The sequence below is a fragment of the Anopheles merus genome, chromosome 2R (assembly GCF_017562075.2).
Source record: "Anopheles merus strain MAF chromosome 2R, AmerM5.1, whole genome shotgun sequence".
NCBI lineage: Eukaryota > Metazoa > Arthropoda > Insecta > Diptera > Culicidae > Anopheles > Anopheles merus.
In genome coordinates, this window is record NC_054082.1 from 63,154,064 (window position 1) to 63,171,991 (window position 17,928).

Sequence of the window (17,928 nt, forward strand, 5' to 3'; positions counted from 1 at the left end):
GAACTCGACGTGTTTTGTTTCTACATTGGTGGCATGAAAGGAAGGAGATGAGTTTTCGGCCAATCGACTATGACCACCCAGGGAACCATTTTAAATAATTGGTGAACCGTATTTTCAGAAAGCATACGGAGAGAAAAAGAGAAAGTGAGAGATAATGCAAGAAACAGAGAAAGTGATAGTGGGTGCTGACAAGCAAGACCACTTAAAACATACCAGAAAGTGTACTGCGCCATGTTCAATAGCAACATCATCCAGGTTCTAAAACGATTTTATCTCGCGTCAATAATATGTCTTTGTTTTATCTCGCGATTTTTACGATTTTATCTCGCGTCAATTAAATGTCTTTGTTTCGGGTGGCCATAAGGCATGGTGCACACAATCGAATTCATTCGCCCTGCTGGCCAAGCTATATTTTTATCTAATTTGACGTGCAGCGACCACCCGCCTATAGAGGTACTTTATCTGCCAGATCACGCTTTTTATTACCATTAACACAGCTATCATTGCTACATTGCAAAAGAAATAAAGGACATCGATGGGGCCGGCTGTGGTATGAGTGGTTTGATTGAAAACTCAGAAAGCATGGCAGATTGTTCCTGTAACAGTTTTATATTTTGTCCTCATATTTCGTGCTCAATGAACGATACAATACCGTTGCGACAAATACCGTTGCCAATGGATTGTCATTAATTTATAGTGTCATGGAGGCGCCTGGTACTCTATCCTCGCATACGGGTGATAGGTAATTGGTTCCCCCGAACGGTTTCATCGCGAACAGCAAACATAGTAAATCGATGTAAAAGGAAATGGATGGTGTATGTGGAGAGACAATGAAGGAAACGTAATAACCCTGTGTTCAATGCAAACGACTGGCAATACAATGTTCTTGAATGTTTCGTGCCTGATGCAATATATTGCACGAATAGCGAAGGTCTTGCTTTCATAACGTCGTGGAATGGTTCATGGAATTATGCAGAAGCAATCACCACCTTCTGCTGTTATCCATTTATTTGATTGAACTTGAGCTAAAAGTAGAAACCTAATGATGGCTCGCAGAAGGATATATTTAACACGTAATAATTTATACAAGCAATGATCTTTCACAAAGATTATTTCTATACCAAAGTTACAATTATTTGATTAAAATCTTCATTGAAATATTAATAAAATTTATCATACTATTTAAATATCAAAACAATCATATCGGAAACATTCCATACATTATACAAAGGTACAAAGTTCATGCCTCAAAGCAACTTTCGAAGAATATAACATGCCACTAAATTATTTTGACTGCACTTTAGTGAATTATTTATTCAAATCTTTCAACATTGACTCCATCATGCAGTCAGCGTTTGTATGGTTTTAGCAAAAAACTATCATTCCACATCGAACATGCATAAGAGAAACGACACACGATACAAACGCCTCGCTTGCCGTTGGCTCCCGCGATAAAAAGCGAGGAAATCAATTTTGCCACTGTAACCTGGCTTGCTGGAAGCCAAAAGTTTTAGAATGGTAGCAATACCGTTTATAGTGCATTCGGATTCGAGTTAAAGGAATAATTGAAAAAAAGCAGACACACAGCAAACGAAGTCATATTTGATGAAATAATAAATTGCATTTTAGACCGTACCTTTGCATTGATGCTACTATTTCACCAATCCTCCACAGAGCCCTTGATGTTGGCATTGCGCTGTTTAATCGATCGATTTGTGACAGCGAGAAAAGAGATTCCGAAGAATCAATAACATACAGAACGGTTTATTTCGTTTTGCACTCGTTTTGAAAGCATCTGGATGAAACTCCTACTTACCTTTTTTTCCTTTGGTGATAGAATTCCGTTAAAGCATCAATATTATTTGAGATTTATTTCGAAACACACAGCCAGATAATTAGTTCTTGTCACGAGCAAAAAGTTCATAAAAGCGGTTTGAACTCATGCTGGGCATGTTTCAAAGTCGTTCGAGCTGATGACTGCATCCATAATCCATATTTTATTTTGTAAGACTATAAACTCTAAAAAATCAATCAATCCGTCTTAAAATAGAAAGTGTAAAAATCGCTATCAAATGGGCTACTTACTTAAATCTTCTTCTTCTTCTTTGGCTCAACAACCGTTGTCGGTCAAGGCCTGCCTGTATCCCACTGGTGAAGTGAGCTTTCTTTGATTTATTGTTACAATAGCAGGATAGTCAGTCCAACGTATAGGGGCACGGTCTATTCGGGGCTTGAACCCATGACGGGCATGTTGTTAAGTCGTGCGAGTTGACGACTGTACCATTAGACCGGCCCACTTACTTTAATAATATAACAAAAAACAGATTACAAAACAGTTTGAAGTATACTAAAACATCGATCATATCAATATATCAGTACCAAAATATTTATTAATTCCTCAAGATGTGTTGTATCTACAGATGATTGCTTTTGTAGTATTTTTTGCATAAAACTGACCTCAAGACGCTCAGAACATAACAATTCGGTAGCAAAAAAAAACGATGCTGGAGGAAATATTTTTACCTTTAAATTTAGAACTGTAGTAAGTTGCAAAAACACATGGTAAAGTATTTATCAGCAAAATTAAAATTGAAAAAAAAATAAAACAAGATGTTACAAATTCAACCCGGATGTGTGATGGTTTCTTACCGTCGAGCTTTGCTTTGTACTATTTTTGCACTTGATGGTATCGTGTGGCGTACATGGTCAGCGCACGAACGAACGTATGAATCGAAGTCAGAAATCATGCTAGTAGAAAATGGATTTTAAATTGCTTCAAATGGTCCTGGCTGCTGAACTTCTCGGCACACAATGTCCATGAGGAGGGCAGCGGGAGGTCAAACACAACCTTGTGTGTCATGGTACCGTGGTGTTTCCGTGCGGCGAATGCAATTGCACCAAATCACAAGCTCAGTCGGAACGCGCAAAACACCATTCGCTCAAGGTTCTATTTTTGGATTCCAGGTTTGTTCAGAATGCCAACACACTCACACGCATACAGACAAACATACATCCTGTTGGCTTTCTGCCTCTCCAACTCACTACAAGAGAAAATCTAAAATCGAGGTCACATAATGCATTTCCACCGAAAACCAAAGAGAGCCATTGGATTTTTTGGGAGGTGGGTGGGCTGGGTCGGTGAGGGTTTTGGTAACTAGCGAACAATGTATGCGGTTTTTTTCAACTTGGAGCATTTTTTCTGATGCATTTTTTCCTTCTTTTCCGGGACTGATGCGACATCTTGGTCCATCCACTTTTTATACGTTGTGTAACTTTGCATTGCAATTACCGTGGTTGGAGACCGTAATGGAAGCAGAGAAATCGAAATTTATTGTAACCGGTTTTCCATTAGTGCTCATTGATGTTCGAGAGCGTCCGTTCCAGAACCGGTTGAGTGAGTGACATATGTGACTTCTGTTCATACTGGATGGAACACAACAATAGGAGCAATATTTAAATATTCTTTAATTTTCCTTTTAGTTAGCTATTTCCTGGTAGGATCTGATATTATAGCATTTTGCTGTGTGAATGCATTGGTACCTGTTACCTGTTGGTACACAACCAACTTAGAAGTACATTGTGTGTTTTGTTTTCCTTTCAGTTACTAAATTCATCAAAACAGGGGTTGGCGACAAGAACAACTACCCACTATATTTCGAGAAGGTTATCTATGAGGTGGACATCGACGAGAATGTGGAAATCAATCACAACTTTCTCAACGTCAGCGCAAAGACGCACGGTGAGGGTAAGTACTATACAACATACTGGATTGCTAAAAAAAATTCTATAAAAGCAAAAAAGAGTTAATAGTTATGATAAAATAAAATAAAAATATCTAGAACTTTTCCTCAACCCAAACCATGGCTCTTTAAACTATTAGACTCATTTTCAAAACAATTGTGTTTTATTCTATATCTTTTTCAGATACAGGCACGATCTTAAAAATATATGGGAAAAATCACATGACAATGTTTTACTAAATATTTGCCAATTAATTCAGAACATTTTATATTGACTCTGATAAGCGCATGTAAACAATAAACCTTGAATAAGGACGAAGAGTCCTCAGTCTCAGTAAAAAGCATACCTCACTTTATCTCAAATGCCGTTAGTTTTCCCGTACCCACACAAGACCGGCCTGAGCAAGAAGTCATGTTTATACACTTTGTATTAGTGATGGGCGGGTCGACCCGAACCTATCGGGTCGGAGCCATCCGTAAGCGACCCGGAGTCGTTTGGGTCGACCCGAAAGGTACAAGTAGGTTCAGTGGGTGCAACGACTCCGGTAGGTGCGAGAAAGCATAAGCGACTCCGACCCGTTCAAGATAGGTCCAATATAACCCGACCCGACCCGAACTCGCCGCACCAACGGGTCGGAGTCGCTTATGCTTTCTCGCACCTACTGATCTATCGGGTCGACCCGAACTCGCTGCACCCTCGGGTCAAACTGAACCTTCTGTGGCCCGACCCGACCCGAACTCGCCGCACCAACGGGTCGGAGTCGCTTATGCTTTCTCGCACCTACTGATCTATCGGGTCGACCCGAACTCATTGCACCCGCGGGTCGGATTTGATTCCGACTCCGACCTAGCGCCCGCTGCACCCACGGGTCGGAATCGATTCCGACTGGCTTGCACCAGACTCCGGGTCGGGTCGTGAAATGAATCGTATGACCCAACACTACATTGTATGTACCTTTCTCTTCTTGAAACCGTTTTCATGAGTAACCTCTAGGATTAGTGCATTCGTGTACGTCCGTTTTAACATGACGCATGTCACTTTCCTGTGTTTGTGGGGATGTATGTAGGTTTGTTTATTAATGTGTGTGCAAAGGTACCATACTGTTTTCTGTACTTGCTACTTTGTAGTGAGAAAACACAATTTTTCGTATGTTTACTTTTTTCCCCACCAAAATTAACCTCACTTTTCGGAGTCTGGGCGCATTTTAAATGGTCGAAGCTTAAAACCTTTTGGGTGGGTGGTGTTTCTTTGCAGATAAAAACGAACTTGAACGGGAAAACAAAGTAATTTGGAAAAGAAAGTGTTTGCACATCGTATTTGTTTTTGTGTTGTGTCTAGTTGTGAACTTTATAACGAAGATAAACTATACAAAAACCCATTGATTTCATCTGAAACACAGTTTATCATTTGAATGTTATTAACATCAATCCAACTGTTTGTAAAAGCACAATTAGATGGTAATTCTTCTGTTAAAAAATTTAGGAAAAATGCATTGGACCAACCATCATGACACCCGTTATCACCCCTCAAAGTGTATCATTACACTCTCGCTTCTTACCATACAAGCTATCTCTCAAAATAAAACATTTTCTATCTCACTAACTTAAACCGTCACCACTTGACCACTTGAAGTTTCTTTATGAGCCATGAACAACAAACATACCTTGTGTGGTTCACATTTTCCTTTCAGCATCGAACATCATCCGCAAGTACGATACGCAATAGCTGAAAATCATATACTTTCTACGTAATGCCAGACGTAGCGTTGAAAAATGATTTCAAAGTGAAATATGCATCTAGTGTTCACACATAATGCTGGAAGAGCAAAGGTTATCCGTTGATTTCTGAAAGAAAAATGCCACAAGACGGAAACTGTTCTCGGAAAAGCATTCCTTACACTACCACAGTACAAAAAAGGCAAATATGTATCTTAGAAGAAAAAAAGAAGCACTTTCCACTCCACCCAAGAGGTACGGCATACGCTGAGCCATCTCACACGCAAACATTCGGCGAATCAGTTGGGTGGAATGTTAGCTGAGGAATTCTTTTTTGTTATTTTAAAGAACAGTTTCTGCTAGCGTAAAAGCTGGTAACTTCAGCTTTAACGTTTCATTTTCGCTACGCATGAACTAGTTTTGAACAAGCGAATCGATTTCAAAAGTAGGCCACTTGCTTACACAGTTAATACTTTCCACCGACCACAAATGCAAACGAACGAGAAGGTTTTTTTCAGTTCTGATAAACAGGAAAACTTATAAACATAACGCAGATTAGAAAACAAATTTAGCGAAATCTAATCGTGAATGAAGGCTGTGGGATAATGGTACAACTGCTACACAAAAAAACGCTCTTCTTCGTTTGCGCTTGAATCAATTTATTTCGATATCATTTGAATTTCGGAGCAACTTTCCTATGCTGCGCTAACAACTACTTCACGCCAGCAGGTATGATGAGAAGTATATTTCAACCGACATTAAATACAACAAGCAATACAACGAGCAACAGCTCTATCGCAAGCAAGTGGAACTACACAAAACTCGAACGCAAAATGGCACCCAGTCAGCAATACAGCTTCTTCCAATACCGGTTGCGTGTTAACCATCATCAAAACCTTCTGGTAATAACCGTAGTATTGCTGCCTGTCTTCCTTTGTCAAACACGAAAGAAGAGTAAATCGGTAAATGGAATCAAGCTGGTGACATGATATTAAGAAATGGTGACGTTTTCACCAGCAAGAGTATGATGCTCGTTAAGATTAGTATTAATTCAATAAATTAATCCCTTTACGAAAATCGCTCAAGGCCATGACCATGATGTGTGCGCAAGAGCAAACAAGCTGATTTTTCAATCAGTGTAGCTTTTCAATCCACTTCGCCGCCATTCCAGAGCCAGCGGTTCAATGTACCGCCGGCTTTCGCTTAAGCTTGGCTGATTTAACCAATTTGCTGGTGATTCGAAAAAATGCAAAGGAAAACACGAAAATGGATGCCAAGCATCGCTTCGTTTCTTCGGTGGAGGTTGTACAGAGCGTTGGCACTCGTTTGTGAACTGGGAAAAGGGATGGGTTATTCCATTTTAACGTAGCACGAGCTGCTCACTGGTAATAAACAAAATGCTGTACCATTGCTCATTCCACGGCAACGTGAAATGAGTGTGACCCGTGAGAATTCCGGCCTGTATAGGCCACTTAAATAAGTTGTCTATTCACGCCGAGACAAGTAAGGTTCCGTTTTGATGTGTATTTTTTTGACGGGTGAATATTTTAATTTGTGAACCGTTTTGACCTACAACCATTTTCTTTGTGTTGGAGCTCGCGTGCGTGCATAGAACGACGCAAATTAATGACCGTATAATTAACCAGGTCTTAGCTTAGCTTTACAACCTGTTAAACGTTCTTATCGTTTCAACCGTCAAACTCGCTTAGCTGATTTGTTTGCGATGTAATAGCTTCTAGGAAGTGTGGCATCATTTTACTTCATGAGGTGGGAAGGTTGAAATGAAGGCAGCTGATTTTCCAACCGTTTTTGTTGCTAATGATATAATTATTTCTTTGGTTGTGCCGAAACCTTTGTAACGTTTAATCCAATTTATTTGAAGCTGTTTGAATCTGACGTAAACAATGATGAATTCTTTCGGTGACCTGCTCGTGTTGATGAATCTATCCTCCGATTGGTAAACTTAACAATACTTTTGATTGATTTTGAATAATTTTATTTTGTTTTCAATATCGCATAATTTATTTTTGTATTTTAGTACCACACAAATAGTACATAAATCAACTCCAACTGCTATCTTACAGTTGTTAGAAAGCAAACCGAAATATAAGCTTTGAATTCTTCGGAAATATGAACTCAATTTATTTTCACTCACTAACTCAGGTGCTTCAATACCAAACCCCTCATTTCGAGATTCAATTATTGTTCCTATAATATGAATTGGTGCTCGTCCTGATTCTTTTTTGTGGCATTTTATTTAATTAACCATAAACACGAAGGATGGCATAAAATTCAAGCACCAGAGCATCGTAGGCAAAAATATCAATTTAATAATTGCAAACAAAATTTCGATTTCTTGTTTCTAGCCAGCTTATTAACTAATAAAATAATAAACAGTCGTCCTTAAAAAATCTTTTAGATGTTCGAATAATTTGAAAAGATTTTCTAGTAGGAGATATACACAAAAAATAGTAATATTTGTTGTGTCTTGAGAAAATTTATAAAACTAATAATATAAAAATTTCGCCTTAGAGAATGCAGATTAAATTCTTGGATTTCAATATGGCAGTTAAAATAACGTTATTTTGGGTATTATTTTGTAAGTGTTGTTTTTAATACTAAAAAAAGATAAATAAATGCTAGAAATAAAACAAAAAAAAATTGATCTAAAACATGCATTTATAAAACCCGAGTTAAAAAAACATAAAACAACACGGCTTAAAGGTTAACAACAAGGCTTCTTTCATTTTCGCGTGACAAATTAATATCATCTCTATACCCATCTCAAGTGGTAGTCAGCTACACATCCTCACAAACCAAGTGCACTCTTAGGAGGGGATCTGAATAAAATTACTCCTGCAAGTTTCGTTTAGTTTCCCATACCAACACATACACAAATATCTACATTCACACACACGCACACGCACTGTACGATCAGTTTTCCTCAAAACACCCATGTCTTTGAGGCGCAGTACAGAAACCGACGTGTTCACGCTAAACCCATCCAATCAACTTCCAACAAGACAAGTCAGTACCTGGAGAAGCGGACATGTGTATGTGCAAAGCATCAGCAAAACTAAACCTGACATGTGGATAATTTTAACACACTACAAGCTTCCTAGATGCCAGAAGTTTTCGTTGCCGAACGCAAAAGGCAGACTCGAAGATGCTATGCGCGTATACACGCGGCTCTGGTCGTTAATGCACCGTCCGTTCTGCCGCGCTTTGCAAAGCAAAGGGAGAAAATGTAAACAATATTGAGCAGAGGAGAAAGAACGTACAAAGCATGTTTGGTTTGCAAGGATGCACACACTCTGTACATAGTACATTAATACACAGGGTGTATTAATTATGTAGCAGTATTGTAATGGCATGTTTCAGATTGTTCCAAGCATTCGAGTTGAAAGTAGAGCAAACAAACTCACAATCTTTGCCCAAATTGGCTGTAGCAACATCTCAGAGTGAAAGATGCTCGAAAAGTTGCAGTAGTGCAGCTGTAGAGCATTTTCTTAAGCTCCCCTCTGTAAATATCCAATTTTCTTATTTGCATACTTCAATTCTGTGAAGATGCTCACGTCAGAAAGTAAAGCTTGGGAAAAATGGCCACTAAAGAATTAACTATCAGCATAAATAAAAAGGATTACATCGTTAAAACGCTGATGTTCGATGATGGTACTCGTGGCTGTAATTTTAGTTTTGTGCATACATAGCCGCTTAGTTCAAGGAATAGCGTCATCAGCTTTTGAATTGCTGGAAACTGAACGCGTTGGTGCTTGCTTCCAATGGAATGAGACTCACGGTACGTATAGCAAACATATCCGCTCATGCGAAAGATGGACGCATATTTTAATTAAACTGAATGTAATAACTTTCCTCGTCAGAGTCGTGTTCCAGCACTGATGAAAGCTTTCCTGCAACCTTACATCATAATTAGTTTGCTACATTCCCTCATCTTTGCTGCCACCGTCATATTTCATTCATCAACCCGACTGCAACGGTGTACTTTGAATTGTATTTTCAGCTGATTTAAGGACTCTGCATATACACCACCTCAGAGCGTGTTTGTGTGTGTACAGGCATACACAGATCGAGTGCTGCCGCAAATATCGTTCGTGTTCTGCTCGTTAGCTGCAAACCCATCCACCGTTAAGAAATCAAACAAATGATTGCCGAGAGTAATGTCGAGTCTGGGTATTTTTGAAATGGTTGGGGTAATGGTTCAAAGCAAAACTGAAAGGCGTTTGGATAGACGTATACCAGGTATTTCGATTCTACCCTAACTATTGCGTTGCTTCTATCCCGGCCCAGATTGGGTTCCTGAAATTTCATTTCGATCTTCATTACACCTCGGAACATTATTAAACCGGTGTTTCGGTTTGGTGTTCTAAAAACCGTGGGTCATATTCAAAATTGTAATTGAAGTTGACAGTTGACAGCTGACGACAGAGTGTGTTTTCTCACTGTGCTCCGCGTAAATCCGTGAATTATTTTGTCGTTTCGGCCTCATTTTCGTCAAACTGCCGCTTAGCTGTGACTTAAGCTGTCCCTGGTAGTCCTGCCTTCAATCGTTCGTCACAACCATTCCTGACTTTGCTGTATTTCCTGCGTTTGTTCCTGAGTCCTGTGGCATCTATCTGCAACGGCAACTAAAATGGAGGGAGTTTGTTGTGACTGCTCTGTGCCACTTGAATCGCCTGAGTGTGGTATTATGTGCTCGTTCTGTGATGCTGTATATCACTCAGCGTGCACTAAATTACCTTTCACTGTGATCGAAGAGGTAAAACGGACGGCATCTCTTCATTGGAGCTGTGTAGGGTGTTCGAATGCTCTTGGCAACCCACATAGTAAAGCAGTCAAAACAACGGGTATGCAGGTCGGCTTCCAGGCGGCTCTTACTGCCGCTGTCGAGGTGATGAAAGCTGCTTTAGTCCCGCCTGTGATGCACGAAATCCGTGAGGGCTTTGCCAGTTTTGCCGCGGCTCACCAAGCTCCTAGCGAACACTTCAACTTACCGCCCCCAGATGCCCTCCCGAGTGGAAAGCGTAGAAGGTTGTTCCGTGACGTTGTTGCATCCACGGAAGCCATTGTTGTTGACAATGCTCCACTATACCCTGTAAATACAGACACCGACAATACTCACCAAAGAAATCGCCCTTCACTACCACCAATAATAACAGGAACCGATACCACCACCACGTCGATCCCAACCGTGTCACAACTACCAAGAACAAACTATATGTGGCTACATCTATCTAGGTTAGCCAAAACCGTCACTGTTGACCAGGTAGTGTCGATGGTAAAATCACAGTTGGACACCACGGACGTCATCGCTTTTAGTTTGCTGAAAGCGGGAACAACCATTAGCTCAGTTAGTTCACTAACTTTTAAGGTTAGAATTATCGCTGCTCTTCGAGATAAAGCACTTACCGCAGGATCTTGGCCGGTCGGGCTCGGTGTGCGTGAGTTTATCTCACTCCCGCAAAGGCCGTCTCACCATCGTCCTGATCTTACCAACACAAACACACCTATACCTGTTCGACATAGCCCGATGCACCCTGTACAATTATCACCCGATATGAATTGTACCTTAATATCGCCTGCTCCACCAAAAACAACTACAGCCACACCAAACACCGTTAAAATGCACCAAACTACTATTCAACACTTTTTTCTTAAGTAATAATCACACAACTGTTTCCTCAAAAGGCACTGTGCCACTGAATCTGACTAGTCATTTGTTTACACGAAATAACAACACGTCAACGACACGATCTCTCACTGATGACCTTGCACCAACTTACACACGCATACCACTCAATGTCCGTTCCACGTCTATAACTGTATACTATCAGAATGTGCGAGGTTTACGATCCAAAGCTGATGAGTTCCGTTTAACTGTGTTAGAAGCGGACTATGATGTTGTGGTACTCACTGAGACTTGGCTCGATCCCAGCCTTCCCACAGCTCTCCTATTTGGCGATGCGCACTGTGCCTATCGTTGCGATAGAAATGCCGCAAACAGCTCTCTATCTCGAGGCGGTGGAGTATTAATTGCGGTGAGTTCCGCTCTCCGCTCTCATGCGCTTCCAGTGCTTGCGCAAACACTTGAAATCGCTTGCATCTGCATTCAGCTCCCGACGTACCGATTATTCATTGCTGCTGCCTACCTTCCTCCCAACCATAGCACGGACGAAGGAAAAATAAATGCATTACTGGACACCGTCAACAGCATTTGCGACACACTAGGTCCAAACGACAGATTCGTGCTCGTGGGAGACTTTAACCAACCCGCTCTTTCCTGGTCGCCTGCGCAATCGAATCATGAAACCCCTTTTGTGTTTTTTGAACCTCATACTAGTTCAGTTCGTAGCGCCCAATTCGTCGATGGACTGCACCAGAATGCGCTTTACCAACTTAATAACAACTCTAACTCTATGGGGCGCATCTTAGACCTTGCATACGGGAATTGGTCAAGTGCAGCAACTTCTTCGCTCATACGCGTCAGCGAGCACCCGCTGCTGCCAATAGACTGCTATCACCCACCGCTCGAATTTGATTTGGAAATCACAGCATCGTCTATGAATCACGCTACCACTGTTACGGAAATAAAGCTCAATTACGCACGTGCTGACCTTACTAAACTCAAGAGACTGATCTGCTCCTTCAACCAATCCTTTGAATGCTCAAACTATACATCCATTGACCATGCCACGAACGATTTCTCAGAGTTTATGCGGGCCGCATTGCGTGAATGTGCTCCTATTAAAAAGCCCCATCGCGGACCGCCGTGGGGTGACCGCACATTACATGCCCTAAAAAAAGCAAAGCGAGCCGCTTATGACAATTTACGCGCTAATCGATCCACACCGTGTCGGCTTTACTACAATGGTACTCATGCACTTTATCGACGTTATAATAGAGTCTGCTATCGTCGATATATACGCCAGACTGAACGAAGCTTGCGAAAGTACCCTCGCCGCTTTTGGAGCTTTGCCGACAACATGCGCAAGTCAACTGGCTTCCCCGGGACTATTCGGTATAAGGATAATTGTGCACACTCGCCATTAGATATTTGTGAACTGTTCGCCACGCGTTTCGAGGATAGCTTCATCTCTAACATCACACCTCCGGAGGCTGTTGCTTCCGCGCTCGTGAACACTCCGGCAGATGCAATTCATGTCACGCTACCTATCGTCACCGAGACCCTGGTTACCCAAAAAATCGAGCGTCTAAAGTCGTCATACTCCGAGGGGCCAGATGGTATCCCAGCGACAATTCTCAAGCGTTGTGCCGTATCGGTAGCTCCTGTTTTAGCTAAGATTTTTAACGAATCTCTGCGCACAGGAACCTTTCCATCACTGTGGAAGGTCTCTTGGCTAACACCCATCCACAAAAAGGGCAGCAAAAACGAAGCAGTGAACTATCGAGGTATTACCTCTTTAGCTGCCTGCGCCAAAGTGTTCGAGCTAATCATCTATGAACCATTAATGGCATCTGCCGGCAAATACATCAGCACTAACCAACATGGATTCATGCCTAAGAGATCAACTACGACAAATCTGATGCAATTCGTTAGCGGCTGTTATAAGTCCATTGATGATGGTATGCAGGTTGATGCCATTTACACGGACATTAAGGCGGCTTTTGACAGTGTGTCCCACAACATTCTTCTGGCAAAACTTGATAGACTTGGATTATCACCACCCCTGGTAAAGTGGATGAAATCGTATTTATGTGGTCGTTCATATGCAGTTAGAATGGGCTCCCACCAATCTAGATCTATTGGTGCCTCTTCCGGCGTACCCCAGGGCAGCAACCTGGGGCCTCTGTTGTTTCTGCTCTACATAAGCGACTTGTGCACGGCACTCCCGGATAACAGTTGCCTACTCTACGCAGATGATGCTAAAATCTATCGTGAAATCCGTGAGCCCGAGGACCATCTTCAACTTCAAGCCACTTTGACTGAATTTGTCTCCTGGTGCAAACGTAATGCACTAAGCGTCTGTATCGATAAATGCGCCATAATCTCATTCAGCCGTTCAAGAGCTCCAGCGCTGTTTAATTATACGCTTGATGGTCAGAACCTCGAAAGAGTGAACTGTGTAAAGGATCTAGGAGTCCTCCTAGATGCTAAACTCTCCTTCGAAGAACAGATAGACCAAGTAGTCGCTAGTGGCAATCGTCTACTTGGCTTGGTCATAAACATGACGCGCGAGCTTCGTGATCCTATGTGTTTCAAGACACTGTACTGCGCACTTATCAGACCACTGCTGGAATATGCTAGCATTGTTTGGTGGCCAGCATCTACTCGGGCACTTGCGCGGCTAGAGTCCATTCAACGGAAGGCAACGCGCTTCGCCCTCCGTGATTGGCCGCGTCGTCTCGACTACAGAACTAGGTGTCTGCTGCTTGGAATCCCGCCTCTCGCCGAACGTGTTGAGCACACCAGACTAGCATTTATCACGGGAATCTTAAACGGAACCATCGACTGTCCCGAGCTGCTTTCAAGGATTCACCTCTATGTTCCTGCCAGAATACTCCGTCGTCGACCAATGCTGGCAGTCGCTGAAACCCGAACAACATTTGGCTCTCGCAACCCCCTTCTTTGTATGTGCCGTCTATTAAATTCAGCTAACGATATTTATGAGCCTGGAATGACGATAACGGAACTGACTTCACTTTTAAGTGTTCGGAATGCGTTCAACAATAACAATATATAAATGTTCTGTTCGTTATCTAATGTAATGTATTGTAAACAAATTTTGACTCGAGAGGGCTTCATAGTCCATCGATTAATAAACTAAACTAAACTAAACTAAACTAAACTAAAATGGATCAGGCTGCTCAGCATCGTACCTACCCTAGCAGTATCAATTCCCATATACTTCCCCTAGTATAATCGTCACATCCACTTACGCTATAACATCTTGCCATCAAAAGTTGTGCATTTGGCTGTCATTAGAGTAGCCGTACCAGTTCTTGTACCACTTGTAATCTTTGGAAGTTCGTTACGGAATACTACTTCCTACCAGTGCCGGTTGCGCAAGAATTGTCCACGTAGCACACTGGAACTCGGTTCCGAGGGAAGAAACCGGTTGCCTCGCTACAACTTCCGCTTCGAGCACACGAACACGCTTATGGTTTTCATGGTCAAGAATGGCCTCCGCTTGATTCGGAGATTCAAATTTGCACCAAACACGTGCACTCATGCCAACTGATACTGCTTTGGATAATGACATGAACGAATCGAAGGAAATGGCTATCTTGTCCTGGGCAAAATCTCAGCTCGTTTTAGTAGTTTAAACGTCATAGTCTCAAGTGGTACGTTGCGGCGTTCATTCGGGTCTGCTCGTCTTCAGGTGAAGAAAACGAAACAGACAATAACTTCATAACCATCTTCGGATGCAGACGTTGCATGACTTGGGTAAGCGTCTGTACTCAATATTTCTGAGCGGGCCCGTTTTTGAACTAAGAAATGTTTATAATTACGAAACCTGTATGAACTCCCACAGAGCCATGCGAACCCATCTTCGAAAGGAGGCAAAAGAATGATAGCCCCTGGAGCGGACAAGGATTTACCTTCCACTCAAAACGAAAGAGACGATGTGACGATGGAATTAGTAGTGCCCGTCGGGTTTGCTTCCGTTCTCAACCCTGGTTTTGCTTCCATTCCCAAGCGGCATTTCTTTCACTACCACGTTTGTACAAACCAGCTAAAACTGGGCACGAGTAGAAGAGGAACCTGATGGCAGAGGTGTGCACGATATTAATTAAAGGCATATGGCGGGTAATAGTTGCAGGAGTAAAAAACATAAACATACCTACACGCACCTCTTGCAAGAGTTTACACAAATAAATTCTTGAATAAATTCGAAATAACGAGCAAATGTTTATCGGCATGTCATCGCAAATCTTTCTTTGCCTTCAATGAGTTGTTCAGTAAGTTGTTTTTATGGAAAGCACATATCATATTATGTATGCAGGCGAATTGTATACTTTCAAAAATAACACAAAACGTTCGTTTTCATCTACAAAAATGTAAGTCTTACCTTCTAATCAATAGCAAGGGACAATGTATCATATATTTTTAGGCGATCTTATGTCGCAATATTTACCGAATGGTCACAAAATTGTCCTTCTATCATGGCCGGCACGCCATACGGGAAGTATGTATGTATTTTACAAAAATTAATTACACGCAATGTAAACAACGTCTATAAAGATAAAGTGCTAACGATAACACTTTTTTTCACACACAAGCACAGATTAGCTCTCCATCCTATTCTCATCATACTGCGGAAAGCAAGATTTTCAGCGACACGGTTTCCTCATTCATCAGCTTTTACGTAATCTTTTCCGCTTACCTACCACCTGGGAATTCAGATTCGCGTTTATCCTGAAAAGCCCACGTTCCTTTGTCAACGAATGGTTCGTTGATATGCTAATCAGGAAAACTAAAGCTAGTGCAAACACATACACTTCTTCGTTAACACAGTTTTTTCTCTATAGAAAGCGTATAATAGACAAAAAAGACAAGCATACACTCACACAAACTTAGTTAGCGATTATAACGCCAGTGACACACCATTGGAGCATTTCCACCATCGCTCGTTTGATCAAGATTATTCCATTGATTCTTTATGAACGCGTCCATTGTTCTTCGTTGGCATAGTTCGTTCCAGATTCTGTTACACATGCAAGGGAAGTTTGAGAAATCGAGGGAAGATAACTCCCGTTCACCAATGGTAATTAGAAAACTGATTTAAAATGTTAATTACTTCATTAACTATTACTTTGTACGTAAAATTAATTAAAATCTTATGCAGGGAGAACGTGAAAAATTAATTTAAAAAACACTCTCCCACAACCACATCTATTCATGGTTGAGCTTACAACTGATTTAGCAAGAGTGCTGCTGCTTTCAATGGAGCATTTATGTGCCTTTTAGATTAAGTGATTGCGGTTGGCATATGTTGGAAATTTCACGAGATGAAGAATGTCAAACTGTCTTATATTTAATTAGTATCGGTTGCTTCAGCATGGTTCGTTGTCAGTGCTTCTAAAAAGAATGCTAATTGGTTTCTATTCAGTAACTGCGACAGAAAACAGCATTGACCAGCTCCTACATAATTCGTTCAAGTGTTGTCGATGTTTAAAGTATCAAATTATAGTATTCAAAGTACAGTCAGGCCAAAAAGTATTCGTCTAGCTGAATATTTTGCACAAAAAGGCGAATTATGGCCGCAATAGGCATGGGGTGGTAAAATAAATCATGGGGTTTGATAAAGGAATTATCAATACACACGTACTGCTAAAAAATATGCATTAAAATAGTGCAGTAACAACTAAATTATTTAAAAAACTAAAAAAAGTCATTTGATTGGAGCGCAAAAAGAATTCGTCTATCAGGCTGCTGGCGTAATAAGCGTAAGAAAACAAAGGTTATGGAATAAAAAAAATCATGATCTTGTTTCTTATTCCATTTATGACTATTGGTGACTACTTGCACAACGCAACAACTCATTTCAACCTTAAAAAAGGTGTATTTTTACCCACACATCCTACAAGATTTGTTCCAATTAATCTCAGGTAGAAATATTGCATTTCCGGGCCACATGGTCAAGTTCCATTGAAAAATTGGCAACTGATATCATATTGAGAGTCTATCAAATCATTTTCATCAGTTTGGTTTCAGCTGGTTTGGTGTTTCGGGCAAATAGCAATGCTCTGTATGTTCTCCAGCTCGACCGTTCTTGAAACATGTGGTACTTTTTAAGTACAATTTCTCAGACCTGGCACTAACTTAAAAACTGCATGAATATATTTCCCCATCTTATCTCCTATCAATTTGAATCATTTTTCTAACTTACCTTTCCTCACTGAGCCCTGGTATAATGACACCATGGTGCTACCATTACACGAGATTTTGTTGCTGCATCTTAGTAGACTGTTTTCGTTATACTAGACGGCGGCCGTATGACCTTGACGAGTTATACTTGATTTAATATGTTAGTACAGCCTAATTTGAAATGAATTTTTGAATTAGCTGATGCTTCTTAACAGATTTGGGCATTTTCTGTGTATGGTATTATTCAAATAAAACATGTTTGTAACAACTCACTCATTCAAGCTATTACATGACTAGCTACGATGAAATGCAGCATGACCCATCAACTAAATGTGACGCATATCTTTTCCTGATCTTATTGGCCATCATAAAATGCACTGATTCCTTGGTAAAATTTGATTTTTTAGACATTAAACCGCTTCTTTCGTTAAATTAACCGTCAAGGATGGCTGCTTGCATGGCAGTTTGTCACACAATTAGTATCAGAAAAATTGCCAAACGCTGATCACATGAAGGAACGAGGCCTCCCACACATTTTGTAACCTTCAAAAATGGGTTGGATAGGTTATGCACAGAATTAAGATACGATTTTCACCATCATGCTCCAATCATTTAACTCTCCCG

The 17,928-nt window shown here is 41.0% G+C and overlaps 1 long non-coding RNA gene across 1 annotated transcript; it reads right to left on the minus strand.

Moving 5' to 3' along the window:
• Window positions 1-7,601: 7,601 nt before the first annotated feature.
• LOC121589256 lies at window positions 7,602-11,149 on the minus strand. Its single transcript, XR_006004284.1, has 3 exons — window positions 10,884-11,149; window positions 10,214-10,797; window positions 7,602-10,102 (listed from the first exon to the last, which is right to left on the minus strand). It is a non-coding gene; the product is annotated as an uncharacterized LOC121589256 (long non-coding RNA).
• Window positions 11,150-17,928: the final 6,779 nt, after the last annotated feature.